The sequence below is a fragment of the Mobula birostris genome, chromosome 19 (genome assembly GCF_030028105.1).
Source record: "Mobula birostris isolate sMobBir1 chromosome 19, sMobBir1.hap1, whole genome shotgun sequence".
In the NCBI taxonomy this organism is placed as follows: Eukaryota; Metazoa; Chordata; class Chondrichthyes; order Myliobatiformes; family Myliobatidae; genus Mobula; species Mobula birostris.
The window spans coordinates 35,397,192-35,413,134 of record NC_092388.1 but is presented as its reverse complement, the minus strand read 5'-3'; the positions used below and the strand labels follow the sequence as shown (position 1 = coordinate 35,413,134).

The 15,943-nt window shown below is 40.2% G+C and overlaps 1 protein-coding gene across 19 annotated transcripts in view; it reads left to right on the top strand.

Annotated features, from left to right (window-relative positions):
- fhod3b (formin homology 2 domain containing 3b) overlaps positions 1 to 15,943 on the top strand; it is a 580,851-nt gene that overhangs the window by 343,179 nt on the left and 221,729 nt on the right. The gene's annotated exons all lie outside the window — the stretch shown is intronic.

Genomic DNA, 15,943 nt, shown 5'->3' with positions numbered 1-15,943 from the left:
ATTGTATAATGAAAGGTTCTTGTGTATTAGGGCCTGGGGTCAAATCTAGCAAGACGGCTTTTAAATAGAATAAGATTTATTGTGAGATAAAACGCTTTGGCCAGACCACAATCCTAGGATCAACAAGCAGGCACATAAACCAGAAAAAAATAGATAAAATTAATGCAAGCTTCAACTGTGTGGAACGCCTCCAGACCTGTAACACAGTGTGAAAGATTTTCTTCCCTTAAGCCCAGAAGTCTTCTGTGAGAACTCATTCTTCACAAGATGTTGCTTCTTGTTCCCATCCTTGATATTTAGACATTGAGCTTGGATATTTCTCTATGAAATGGTGATAATTCTATTAATTTTCTAAAGAAGCTCTCCCACATAAATAAATACCGGAATACTGTGGTTAAAAATGGGATCAAACGACCATATCTATTGTGGTTAAATATCCAGAACTCTTCAGCCAATATGATACTTTCTCAGAACAGTGAACAGTTGGGTCTTTTACAGTTGAAACTGAGGTGATTTCAGAAAGTGTCTTAAGACCATGCTGATGTTTACTGAACTTAAATTCCAGGAGATGTGGGTGTGTGAGTTGGTACCTTGTGTTTATACTGGAAAATCCAGTTCCCTTTCCCTAACTCCAAACAAGAACTAAAGCAACCAATCTTCCATTAGGATAAGTGAAAGCTGTTTAACTAAGTAAATAGTGGTCTGCAGAAATCTGTGCCAGGTAAGTACCAGTCAAAAATCACAGGTTAGATTAGATCACTTGTATTAAACAGCATTAAAAGTCAACTTGCATCTCTTATTCAGTGGTAGTAGCACAATGACAGGATACTTGGATATCAGCTGCTAGATTGCACAGCAGACAACTTAGAATATTTGTTTAGTACATGTTTACCGCCAGGAACGGATCAACAAAAATACTAATTTGACAGTGTAAATGTTGAGTGTGTGTTCAAGGTACACAACAAGTTTGACAAAATTAAGACCACGGTATTCAGTTATAAGCTTGGCTGATAGAACAGGATGAATGTGTGCCTTAAAACGGACCTATATGGAAAGATTGTATCAACTTGGTCTGCATTTACTAGTGTTTAGAGGATTAAGAAGTGACAGAACCATTAGGTAATAGAAAGATAAGCTCTTTGGACCATTACATCTATACTGCCTGCTAAGTACCCATCTATATCAATTCTATCTTTGAACACTTCAAGAGTTTTCTTCTCCATTTTGATCTTAGAGGCAGTAGAATGTCTTTTTAAAAAAAAGGTTGGCTGGATTCATGAGAGAGGTTGCAATTTAGTCATACAGTAGAAAGAACCAGATATGAGGTTTCAGCAGCATCATCATTGTGTGCTTTGTCATATGATATGTGCCATCATGGCCTTTGACCATGCGTGTTCTTGGAAAATATTTGTACAGAAGTGGCTTGCCATTGCCACCTTCTGGGCAGTGTCTTTACAAGGTGAGTTACCCCAGCTGTTATCAATTCTCTTCAGTGATTGTCTGCCTGGCATCAGTGGTCAAGTAACCAGGACTAGTGTTATGCGCCAGCTGCTCATACAACTGTCCATCACCTGCTCCCATGGCTTCACGTGACCTTGATAGTGTGGCTAAGCAGGTATTACACCTTGCTCAAGGGTAACCTACAGGCTAGCAGATGGGAAGGAACGCCCTACACCTCCTTTGGTAGAGACACATCTCACTCCGCCACCCAATACAAGGTTTAGGAAGCTGAACTCAACGAGGGTCCTTCAGAAATACATAGGAAAAGGGAAAAATAAGCAGGGATTTGGGAGGGCTAAATAGGAAAATAGGAAAGAGAAACCAAAAGCAAAAGGATAACTAGAGAGAAGATAGGACTACTCCAGTACTAAGGAGGCAAGATACGGACAATATACTAAATAAGTACTTAACATTGGTATTCACCAAGGGGAAGGGCACTGATGACAGCAAGATCAGGCAGTGGTTAGGTGGTACTTTAAGGTATATTGATATCAGGCTGTAGGAGGTCTTGGATAAATCCTCAGAGTCTGATAGGATTGATCTCTGAGATTATTGAGTGAGATGAGAAGAGATTTCTGGAGCCTTGACACACATTTAAATTTTTTTTATCACATACGATTTTACAATTAATGTTTCAGCAATGGAGAAATTGTCAACTATCACGGCCTCATCTACACCCAAGTATACCATTTTTAATGTGAAACAAATACAACAACCAACACACCCAAGAGTGTGCTGGGGGAAGTCTGCAAGTGTCGTTACACATTCCTCTGCCAATGTAGTATGCCGAAGACGTTCAGCAGAACAACACAGCACACAAAAAGCAACACAACAATAGAAAATAAAAACACGAGGAATTCTACAGATGCTGAAAATCCAGAGCACCACACACACGCATGCAATGCTGGAGGAACTCAGCAAGTCAGGCAGCGTTCATGAAAAACACTCTCTGTTTTGGGCTGAAACTCTTCTTCAGGACTGGAAAGGAAGGGAGAAGAAGCTGGAATAAGAAGGGGGGGGTGGAGGAGAAGGAGTACAAACTGGAAGGTGGAAGGTGAAAGGTGAAGCCAATTGAGTGGAAGGTATCACTAGTTCTATGTTTGGTTCACAAGATCTTTGGTTTTCTTCTACCCCTACTCCATCTGTGACCAGTAAAAGAAAGGAAAGCAATATTCTGCATTTCCTCCCTCACCACTGTCCAAGGCCCCAAACAGGCAACATTCACGTGTTCAACCTATTTTACCAAAAATGTAAATAGCCTGATTAGTAAGTTTGCAGAGAACACAAGGAATGGCACAATTTAATCTGGATGTATAATGTGTTACTTGTTGGAAGGTCAAATATAAGATGAAAGTATGGGGTAACGGGCAGGAACTTTGGGAACAGTAACATACAGAGAGATTTTTTGGGGTGCAAATCCATAGCACCACTAAAGTTGCAACCAAGTGTAGAGGGTATTAAAAAAAGGTATTTGGTATGTTTGTCTTCATTGGCTCGGGCAATGAGTTTAAAAGTCAGGAAGTCATGTTGCAGCTGTACAATACTTCAGTTAGATCGTACTTGGAATATTGGGTGCAGCTCCAGTCACCACATTGCAGGAAAACGTGGAGAGCTTGGTGAGGGTGCAAAAGAGTTTCACTAGGATATTACCTGGATTCAAGGGTATTTGACAAACTTGCATTTTTTTTTTCTCTGGAGTTTCAAATGCTGAAGGGATATCTAATAAGTGGACTATATAAAGTCATGGGGGGCGCAGATAGGGTAGATAGACCATCCTTGTTCTCAGAGAGGAATTATCAATTATTAGGGACAATAGCTTTAAGATGAAAGTGAGAAAGTTGAAAGGATGTTTGAGGCAAGTTTTTATCCACAGGGAGTGGTGGTTGCCCTGAATATTTTAGCAGAAATTGTGCAAGCAGATATGATAGCAAAGTTTAAGAGATACTCAGGCAGAGGATTGATGGGTATGAACCACTTAAGGCAGATGTGCAGTGTAGATTGCCATTGTTGTCAATACAGACATTGTAGACTGAAGGGCACATTCATGTTCTATATTCTCAGGCCGTGTACTGTGAGAGTATTCGAGTTGCGTGTATTTTAGGACTGAGAGCTTGATCTGTTACAATGGATGAGTAATTATTATCATTGAGTGGTAAACACACTCATGGAGCTAAATGGGCTACCCTTGTTCAATCTGAATTTCATGCGCTATGAAGATCTGTGAAAGGATTTACAGCCTGGTATTTATTAACAAGTATATATATATATATAAAAATAGACATTAAATTCCCAACAAAGCTTTGAAATTGAAAGCTTGTCCAGGCTTAAAAAGGTATTTAACAAACAGGATAAATTTAGAAAATGTTTGAAAATAACTGCAATGATACAGACAGGAGATAATCTAGAAAGAAGCTTATATGATCCCTGGTATTTTCTGATATTACAAAACATGTCCTTACATCAAATTAAATGGGAAAGGGACATTTAGGGTAAGGGGAAAAGAAAAGGTTGTTCTCATTTAGGAGGTCAGGTAAGAGTGTAATTAAGCAACACACATAAAAGTTGCTGGTGAACGCAGCAGGCCAGGTAGCATCTCTAGGAAGAGGTGCAGTCGACGTTTCAGGCCGAGACCCTTCATCAGGACGAAGCGTCTCGGCCTGAAACGTCGACTGCACCTCTTCCTAGAGATGCTGCCTGACCAGCAACTTTTATGTGTGTTGCTTGAATTTCCAGCATCTGCAGAATTCCTGTTGTTTGAGTTTAATTAAGCATTCATTTGTGCTGTGTACAAATAAGCCTGCTATCTTATGATTTTTCAGCGTTGGTAAAATAAAAAAAAATACTCTGCTTACCGATGTCATTGCCTAAGGTGGTCACTTTTCCTGTGATCTGAATCGTTTTGGTGGTAAAACTAATCAAAAAGGGAGGGATGTAGAACTTAAAGGCACAAGCTTGACTGCTGAAAAGTGTAGAGTAGTTAAAGGACAAGTAAAACACTGGAATCTGTCCTACAGACACAACTTCAGTTAATCTCCAATTCTTGCACATTTAGTCCCTGCTTCCCTCAGTAAATGTCTGAAATGTTTCATTTCAGACATTTACTTTGCTAATATATTGTATCTAATAAGCAATTAGCAGACCCGAGCTGTCACTAACACACTAATTTTAATCAACAATGATATGAATTTTCTGAAATAATAGCTTCAAGTTGGCTTACATAGATAGAATGAATGTGATTGGATATCAATCTAACATCACTTTGAACCAATTTCTACTCTGGCCAGCTGTATTGCATGTCCCCCAGAAAGGTAAATAATGGCATTGCTTGCTCTGCCAATTAAACTTCACTTTAACAGGTCATGGCATCTACTTGACAGCACAAGTGCCTTATTAATGAGGAGATTTGTGTTCCAGCAGTGATCCTCAGCTTCATTAGTACTGAATGGGGATATTTGAAACAGGATTCTCATTCCAAGGGTTAGTAAATTCTTTCTGCCTAGTTCTTTACTTTTTAACTAGAACCTTTCTTTCACTTCCTGGATTGTGTTCAGAATCTACTCTTCCAAGTGGCAGTAGCAATGGAGTATTCAGTTTCTTGGAGCTGTTCCACTATTCTGCTTCGTGTTTTCATACAGAGGGTCACTTTGGCAATCAGAATCAGTTATGAAGGCCCTCACACACACAGAAGTCCCGAACCTCTTGGGGTTAACCTGTCTGCATTCCTCCCATAGTCAACAACCAGAGAATAGGACCAATCAAGTGTGACAGTGGAAAAGTGTGTATGGAACCAGAGGAGATAGCAGAGGTCCTTAACGAATACTCCGTTTCAGTATTCACTACAGAAAAGGATCTTGGGGATTGTAGGGACGACTTGTAGTGGACTGAAAAGCTTGAGCATGTAGATATCAAAGAAGAGGATGTGCTGGAGCTTTTGTAAAGCAAGTTGGATAAGTCACCGGGGCCGGCAGGATGTATTCCAGGCTACTGTGGGAAGTGAGGGAGGAGATTGCTGAGTCTCTGGCGATGATCTTTGCATCATCAATGAGGACGGGAGAGGTTCCGGGGGATTGGAGGATTGCAGATGTTGTTCCCTTATTCAAGAACGGAAGTAGAGATGGTCCAGGAAATTATACGCCATTGAGTCTTACTTCAGTGGTTGGTAAGTTGATGGAGAAGATCCTGAGAGGCAGGATCTATGAACATTTGGAAAGACATAATATGATTAGGAATAGTCAGCATGGCTTTATCAAAGATAGGTCATGCCTTACGAGCCTGATTGAATTTTTTGAGGATGTGACTAAACAGATTGATGAAGGTAGAGCCGTAGATGTAGTGTATATAGATTTAAGCAAGGCATGATAAGTTACCCCATGCAAGGCTTATTGAGCAAGTAAGGAGGCATGGGATCCAAGGAGACATTGCTTTGTGGATCCAGAACTGGCTTGCCCACAGAAGGCAAAGAGTGGTTGTAGATAGGTCAAATTCTGCATTGAGGTCGGTGACCAGTGGTGTGTTTCAGTGATCTATTCTGGGACCCCTACTCTTCATGATTTTTATAAATGACCGGGATGAAGAAGTAGAGGGATGGATTAGTAAATTTGCTGATGGCACAAAGGTTGGGGGTGTTGTGGATAGTGTGGAGGGCTGTCAGAGGTTACAGCGGGACATTGATAGGATGCAAAACTGGGCTGAGAAGTGGCAGATAAGTGTGAGGAGGTTCATTTTGGTAGGTTAAATATGATGGCAGAACATAGCATTAATGGTAAGACTCTTGGCAGTGTGGAAGATCAGAGGGATCTTGGGGTCCGAGTCCATAGGACACTCAAAGCTGCTACACAGGTTGACTCTGTGGTTAAGATGGCATACGGTGCATTGGCCTTCATCAACCGTGGGATTGAGTTTAAGAGCCGAGAAGTAATGTTGCAGCTATATAGGACCCTGGTCAGACCCCACTTGGAGTACTGTGCTCAATTCTGGTCGCCTCACTACAGGAAGGACGTGGAAACCATAGAAACGGTGCAGAGAAGATTTACAAGAATGTTGCCTGGATTGGGGAGCATGCCTTATGAGAATAGGTTGAGTGAACTCAGCCATTTTTCCTTGGAGCGATGGAGGATGAGAGGTGACCTGATAGAGGTGTACAAGATGATGAGAGGCATCGATCATACGAATAGTCAGAGGCTTTTTCCCAGGGCTGAAATGGCTAGCACGAGAGGGCATAGTTTTAAGGTGCCTGGAAGTAGGTACAGAGGAGATAGCAGGGGTAAGTTTTTTACACAGAGAGTGATGAGTGTGTGGAATGGACTGCCTGCGGCGGTGGTGGAGGCAGAAGCGATAGGGTCTTTTAAGAGGCTCCTGGATGGCTACAAGGAACTTAGAAAAATAGAGGGCTATGGGTAAGCCTCGGTAGTTCTAAGGTAAGGACATGTTCGGCACAACTTTGTGGGCCGAAGGGCCTGTATTGTGCTGTAGGTTTTCTATGTTTCTAACCAGCTATGATAAATCATTTGTCTGACGCATTTGTCAAGTGTGCTTTCTGAGTAGAGAACACAGTGTGATGAAGGCATTGAGCATATTTCAGATGATGAAAATACCTTGACTGACATAGGTTGACTGAGGTGGCATGGAGTCTTGAAGTCATACAGAACAGAAACAAACCCTTTGGCCCAACTGGTTCATGCTGTGGAAAATTCCAATCTAAGTTAGTCCAACTTGACTGCAGCTCGACCATATCACACTAAATTTTTCCTATCCTTCAGCCTGTCGAAGTACTTTTTAAATGTGGATTATGTACCTACTTCAACCCCTTTCTCTGGCAACTCATTGCATATACTGACCCACTCTCCAGATGATAAAGTTGCATCTCTGATTCCTTTCAAAACTCTCTGCTCTCACCTTAGAACTATGTCTCCCAGTTTTTGATTCCCCAAAGACTGTGTGCATTCACCCTATCTATGCGCTTCATAATTTTATACAGAAAGTCATCATTTGATCACTTACACTCTAGTGTTAAAAGGTCCAAAGGAACACACGCAAAATGCTGGAGGAACTCCACGGGTCAGACTGCATCCAACCTATTCAAGCTCTTTCAATACCTCAGGCCCTCATGCCCTTGGCAGCATCCTTATGAATTTCCTCAGCACTCTTCCAGCTTAATTGCATCTACAGACAAAAAGTATTTAATTGATTTGAGTCAAAGTATTTCTGGAAGCGGGGATTTCATTGTTTTGGTTAGAAGGGTCTTGCCAATCAGGAGCACTCTTCTCAGAATAACTTGTAGGTGTGCCTGTTAAATGTTGCTAGGGGATGATGAATGCAAGTAGAATCTTCACAAGCTGAAAGAATGGAATTTGTGTTAGTCAAATGCAAAACTCTGTGTAGAATCCATTTTGTACTATTCACTCTCGGTGCATTGGATGGATCAGATGTAACTTGTAGGTTATGTGTTGCACACCACTGGTCATGGCTGATCTGTGTCTTGAACCATTTACTTGCCTTAGTTTGTAATACTTACTCCTTGTATCTAGCCAACATTCACTTATCTTAGTTATCATTTTTTTAGTCCTAGACTGTACAGGATTTTTGAGGCGATAGATGGTCCTTATTTTCCCTACCCTCTATAAGGAGGGGAAACTTCCACTGTTCCCTTACATGACAAAGATCTAAATCAGGGTTAGGCAACCTTAAGCACGAATGATCTTCTAGCTTGTGTTATTCATTAATCTGAGGCAAAACAGAACTAGATGTATTTAAATATTCCCATATTTCAAGTTTTATATGGCATTTATTTGGCCCACCGTCCGCTCATTAATACGCGATCCAGCCCACAGAGGCAAAAAGGTTGCTGACCCCTGGTCTAAACCTTACATCTTGTGGATTCATGTCTATCAGAGGAAATTGTTTGTTACCCTCCAATATCAAATCATTCAATTGTCTGGAACACCTAAGTCAAGTCATTTTATTCTATATGTATATTCCTTTCAATGTACAATGCCCAAAACTGAACACAGCACCAAATGAGTTCTAATCAAAGAGTTTTGCAAATGCTGATCATAGTTTTCAGTTCTTCCAAGAATTTTATATTTTATCGAGGCAGAATTTGTTTGCTCAAGGTTTTAACTCAACCCTAGGCCAAGTAACAAAGGGAGGCCATAAATGATCTGATTTAAGTTGAGTGGCCTGGGAGAGAAGGATATGGTTGGTAACTAGGGATCAAAGTTTGTTCAAGATTTAATTTATGTTGTATAGATGTACATAAAACAGTATTATATGTGCACATTCTACCATCCAAGTTAATACATTCCGGGCATGTGTTGGGCAGGATATGGTATGTATTTTACTTGTGTTACTTATAGCCTTATTTCTCTGCTGGAATGCTGTAGCTTTATGTAAAGTAGAATCCCTTGAGGTGGTGAAAATGTCAAATTGTTAGCAATCTGAATGATAAATCATTTCCCCAAATAGTGGAGTGCTGTTACTCCATGGTGTTATACTAATGGTACATAGGATGTGCATTTACCCTTACTGTTTCCTAACAGTGGGGGAATTTCACTGCTCACTATACATCATTGCATTCTGTTTTATGTACATTTATATAACATAAATTAATCCCAGAACAAACTGTTTTGGTAGAAAGAGCTAAGCAGTAAATTTCTTCCCTTGATTCAATGGAAAAAAAAGTGCTTAATTAGTCAGGTTATTTTCACTTTAAAAAATGATACAACATAACATGTAAATCAGTTGCATGCCCTTTGTTTGAGTGGAAAGTTAATAACAGAAAACTGTTATACTCTTAGCCCAAGCTTAATGCTGTAAAACGGTCTATTCTGCGCACTTTCTAAATTTGCCAAGCTCTTACCTCCAGATCCACTGACTTCTGTTCAATAACAGCTACAGGCTCACTGTTGGCAAAGGTGCAACAATATAAGCTAAACTTTTCTTAAATTCAGAAATATCTCTGATCCTCTTTGCCCAGTTTTCTGAAATTGCAATAGTGCTACAGATTTGTGAAGCTGGAGCTTGGTAAATTAGTGTTTCATTGTTCTTCTGTGACTTTGCTGTTCAGTGTAGACATAGACTTTGTTTTTCCATTTGATCTGCAGTTGCATATTGACACGTTGAAACCAGTTCACACAGTTACCATGCATGAAGTCCAACTAGTTTGAAACACCAAAAAGTGAACTGAAGTATTTTCAATCTGTGCAGATCAGAAGTAACAGTTTACCTTGCTGACAATGAACACTGGCACACCTTAGGGATGTGTGCTTAGCCCGCTGCTGTACTGTCTCGATGCCCATGACTGTGTGGCTCAGCACAGCTCAAATGCCGTCTTTAAATTTACTGATGACACAACTATCGTTGGTAGAACTTCCGATGATGATGAGGGCGTACCGGTGCAAGATGAATCTGATAGCTGAGTGGTGTTACAGCACCAACCTTGCACTCAACATCAGTAAGACCAAAGAACGGATTGTGGACTTAGGAAAGGGTAGAGCGAGGGAACACGCACCAGTCCTCATAGTAGGATCAGAAGTGGAAAGAGTGAGCAATTTGAAGTTCCTGTGTGTCAGTACTTCTGATGATCTATCCTGAACCAAACATCTTGATGCAGTGATAAAGAAGGCATGACATTTGCTCTATTTCTTTGAGTTTGAGGAGATTTTGTATGATTCCAAATAGATGTACCATGGAGACCATTCTAACTTGCTGCATCACCATCTGGTATTGCGGGAGCAGGGGAGCTACCGCACAGGATTGAAGTAAGTGGCAGAAAGCTGTAAGCTTAGTCAGCTCCATCATGGGCATCATACTCTCCATGGTATTCAGGACATCCTCAGAGAACGATGCCTCGAAAAGGCAGCATCTGTCAGTAAAGATCCCTATTACCCTGTTCTCATTGGAGGTGTTCTCATCCAGATGTTCTCATCAAGGAGGTGGTACATGAGTCTGAAGGTGCACACTTAGCGATTCAGGAACAGTTTCTTCCCTCTGTCATCTGATTTCTGAATGGACATTGAACACATGAACACTACCTCACTATTTAAAAAATATAGCACTAATTAAACTATATACCTTAATTACATATGATTTTTCCCAGCCATGATGTTGTGCATCTTTGTGGGGAATATGCAGTTGGTGGTGCTCCGGTGTTTTGCTGCCTTTGCCTTCCTTAGTGGTCGAGGCATAATTTTGGTAGGTGCTGTTAGAGTCCCAGCGAATAAATTCAGTACCTTCTGTAGCTACTGTTCGCCTGTGGTGGAATGAATAAGCATTTGCCACAATGGGAGACAATCCAAGAATTAAGATGAATAAATCCCCAGGGCCTGACCTAGTCCTTGTGGGAAGCAAGAGAAGAAACTGCAGAGGCCCTTGCAATAATTTCATCTCTGGCCACAGGTGAGGTTCTGGAGAATTCGAAAGAGGCTAATGTGGTATCATTGTTTAAAAAGGATAGCAAAAATAAGCTGGGAGACTACAGGCCAGTGAGTCTTGTATTGCTATAGGGCATCTGAGGGGCAGGATCAATCACCATTTGGAGAGTTAGGTTCTCATCTGGAGCAGTCATGAGAAATCATGCCAGACAAGTCTCTTGGAGGTCTTTGAAAAGATAGCTAAGAGGATAGATGAGGATAGGGCAGTGGATGTTATCCATTTTGCCTTTAGCAAGACCTTTGACAAGGTCCATCATGGCAAGCTACTTTTAAAGGTTTGAGTGCATGAGATCCAGGGGAGATAACAGATTGGATTTATAATTAGCTGAGTGGTAGAAAACAGAGAGAGATGATTGAGGAATATTTCTCAGACTGGAAACTTGTGACTGTTGGTGTGTTGGGATCTTATTTGTAGTTTACTTTAAAAAAAACAATTTGAATGTATAAGGTGTAGTTAGTAAGTCTGCAGATGATACTAAAATAGATGGTGGTGTAGATAGTGCAAAAGTTTATGAAAAATAGTAGGGGTGTTTTGATCAACTGGGCATGTGGGAAGATAATTGGCAAATGGTTACCAATGTTTGAATATGATGTATGGAAAATCAAACCAGGGTAGGACTTATACTGTCAATAATGGGACCCTGGGGAGAACTATGGAACAGACCAATCTAAGGATGCAGGTGCATTGTTTGCTGAAAGTAATGTCACAAGTAGGTCAAGTGGTGAGGAAGGTGTTTGTCACATTGGCCGTCATCAGTCAGGGCAATGAGTATAGGAGTCAGGATGTTATGTTGCAGTTGTATAAGACATGGTTGAAGTTGCACTTGGAGTATTGTGTACAGATTTAGTCACCCCCGCCCCCATTAGAGGAAAGACGTTACTAAACTAGAAAGCTTACAGATAAGATTTATCACTATGTTCCCTGAATTACAAGAAGAGGTTGCATAAACTTGGACATTATTCCCTGGAACACAGAAGACTGAGGGGTGATCTGATAGAGATATATAAGATGTATTAGGAGCATAGACTATGTAGTCTTTATCCCAGGTAGGGGCTGGTGCTAAAAACAAGATGGCATAGGTTTATGATAGGAGACAAGAGATTTAAAAAGGGCATCGGGGCAACTTCATGAAAAGGATGGTGCGTATTTGGAATGAGATGCCAGTAACAATGTATGAGACAGGCACTTTAGTAATATTTAAAAGATATTTTGATAAATAATTGAACAAGGGAAGTGTATTGGGCAACCCTAGGCATATCAGACTAGCTTCCTATGCAACAGTCATTTGGTTTTGATTTATTAGTGTCACATGGACCAAGATACAGTGAGAAGTTTACCATGCATACTGTTAATACAGACCAAATCATTACATAGTGCATTGAGCTAGAATAAGGTAAAACAGTAATAATGCAGAATAAAGTGTAAAACCTACTGGAAAAAGAGCAGTACAGGATAATGATAAAGTGCAAGATTATATTGAGGTGGATGGTGATGCATTGTTAGACAGTCAGCATGAACTTTTTGGGCTGAAGGGCCTGTTTCTGTACTATATGATTCTAATTTGCTCTTGTTTTTACACATGCCAGCCTTTGCTTTGAGCTGCCTGCCTGCAGTTAGTCAGTCATCATGCAGCAAATTACCTGAGAAACTTAAAATGCTTTTCAGCAACTGCTCAGCGGCCAGAGCTTAGACAGTCCTCCTCCTGCACTCAGTAAACTGGAGACCTTTGTGGAGGAGGAGTCATTCTTAAGTTAGTCTGCACAGCTTCAGTGACAAGTATCTGTCAGTATGCCTTTTTCATTGCTGCTGCTTGTTTTCTAATGGGATTAGTAACTGCGATTAAAATACACAGAGTCAATATAAGTTTGGCCAAAAACTATAAAGTAGAAAGACCAAGGTCCCTGTATTTCCATGTCTATAATCTTTTGCTAACTGTAAAACTTTCTCCTCTGAGACCTCAACCTGTGTTTGGTTCCCAAAAGGCAGCACTTTTAGGGGAAAGTAATCCATTTTCAAAGTACTGTTGACTAATCTCCAAAGACTGAGTGGAATGTCAGGATGAGGTTGATACAACAAGGTTGATTAAAGATTTATATCGCACATACTGTTTTAATTTCAATTTCTTAGCCCCTGTCTGAGTCTAGCACTACAGGGATAAGCATGGAGCCTGCCCTCCTGACCTCCTGTACTTGCAGGCTCCAGGTTCACATCTTGCTGGAAGCTGTTGCACAACATCATTGAAGTGAAAGCCGGAGATCAAGCAAAAAGCTGAAATCTGTTAATGGTGTTGAATCCGTGGAGGTGCATCTCATAATTAAACCAAAGAATGACAACTAATCAGTTTAATCCACATCATTTAAGGTCCCTGAAAGTTAGAGGAAAATATGGGAATAGGTTTATGCAATGTACTTTTTATCCAACACTTTATGCATTGTAAACACCATATCAATTATATGTTTAAGATCGAATTGAATTTTTTAAATGCCCATTAAATAATTTTGTATAACAACATAAATAGCAAAGACTTAGTATTTTGGGTCTTCTTTCTGCCCTAAGCTATATGCCACTGAGAAATCTTCATGTGCAGAGTGGCTCTATATACTGCATTTGTGCAGTTTAAAATCAGCTCAGAGTTTGATTTGAATGGGGAAAATTATCAGGTTTCTTTGGTACTCTGTAGTCTTTTGTAAAAAGATAGCATAATCACAGAGAGGATTGCAGAATCTACGTTTAAGAAGTTCAAATGCATCTTCTGTACACCATGGTGACGAGTTGTGCGTTAAAATCTAACACTGCAAAGCAGAAAACAGTAATTGGAGGTGGTTGGAAATGAATTTAAATACTTTAACGTGGGGGAGGAATCACAGTATTGTACTTTTAGAATTTGCTTAAGAAACCTTGCAAGATTTAGGTCATCTCCACCTGTGTTAATGAAATAAGAATATTTGGAGAAACTGGTGGTTAAGTTCCCAAATAATATTAGAATTATAGGACTCAGTTTGAGCTGATTTTTAATAAACATTTGAATGAGAAACTCTTGACACCTGTGTTCTCAAGATCTGTAGAGGTATTATATAATGGGGGCAAAGGTACCGAGGCTCATTTGATTTGCATGTGCAGGAGGCCCAAGGCAACAGAAGTATTAAGATGAGTCTTAAATCTACAGGAGCTATAAAATACTTTACCTATCATTGTGTAGCATAACCTTCTTGGAGAGGGTGATACTGAGCAGATTTTGGTTGGGGTGTGCAAGGTTGTGCTGTGTAGTAAAGTGACAGATGGCAAGATGGTGGCTTCATGGAAAAGTCAATGGAGAAGGCTGGGAAGGTAGCCAGAAAGTGGATGAAATAGGAAAGATGGAGTAAATAATTGGAAGAGACAATATGAGGAAATCTGTTGTGAGCATTAAAGAAAATGGGGAAGGTGGAGGCTCGATGTCTGTGAGCTCGTAAATCTGCTGGAGCTCCAAGACAGCTTGTTCTGGGGTTGGAGCACTGTTTGTGTGTTTGGGTGAGTGCGTTGGAGACTGGAAATTGGCTGGTTTTGCTGTTGTTGTTTGTGTTTCTGTTGTTGTTGTTTGCGTTGTTCTGCTAAGCATTGTAGACATGCTGCATTGATGCTAGAATGTGTGGCGACACTTCTGGACTGCCTCCAGCACAGCCTAAGGGTGTGTTGGTTGTTAATGCAAATGATACACTCCACTGTATGTTTTGATGTATATGTGATAAATAAGTGAATCTGAATCTGATTTTATTTGGCCTCAAGAGCATCAAAGCTGAGGTGATCACTACAGATGAGAGGGTTAAAGAAAAGGGTGATCATCAGTATCTGGTGATTCCCGATCAGTGGCTTCAGTGACAATGGACCCTCCCCCCAAAAACAGATGTCTACCCTCAGGTTAGGACCTTTTCCAGTATCAATGACCACAGTTTTTATGAATTTCAGCTGGAGACTTTCAAAATTTTGAGCAAATGACATCAATAATAAGTCATATATCCCAAGACCTCTGTGCATGTCCATGAAGGACTGAAACTAATTTCCAGAAGCTTTCTACAATCACATAGAGAAACTGTACATTTAAAATATTGTGGTAGAAGATAAAGTTCAGTCAACATATTTTAATGTTATTTTGCACAAGAAAATGTCTAGCCCAAAGTCTTTAACTATGCCTGGTAACATTTGCTAAAAGTTTTATTTCTTTTTATTACACTGCCTTGGGATTTATAAACAGGTTCCACAAAAATCTCAAATATAGTGTAGATAATCTGTATTTCATTTTCCTGACAATAGTTTTTTGGCGCCTCTCTCAGATTAACATGTTACTGGCAACACTGGTGTGTATAGGGAAAGAAGAATTTTATAGAAGTACTTTTATTACTTTGGTATCTTAATCGGTCCTTATAGCCCATCCTTTCCACCACCACATTTTGTAAACATTGGGCTCCTTTGGTTCCTTATCAGAATCAGGTTTATTTTCACTGACATTTGTTATGAAATTTGTTGATTTGTGGCAGCCATGCAGTGCAATATGTACAAATTATTTTAAGTTAAAAGAAGAAACATAAAAAATAAGTAACGTAAAATGAGAGCAGAAGAGTGAGGTAGTGTCCATGAACTGTTCAGAAATCCAGCGGCAGAGGAGTAGACACTGCCCCTAAAATGTTGAATCTGTGTCTTCAGGCTCTTGTATCTCCTCCATTATGTCACTTATTTCTCAGTTTGGGTGACAATATGTAATATCTCTCTGGTTTCCAAATTCCTGCCTAAAAGTCAGCTTGGAAACATTGGAATCACTTGCTCTTGACCTTGACTATGTTATGTTGGTGATCATATTCACAGAGCTTAGTATCCCTTTATCCCTTCAAGGAAGGATGCTCCTACTGGCTAGTTCACATTTATGGTTCATCCCTTAATTTAGTGGATTGTTGGGCCATTTCAGGATCAGTTTTGAGCTGGATACAAACCCATACCGGGTAAGTGTGGCAGATCCCCATCAATGAAGAATGTCACC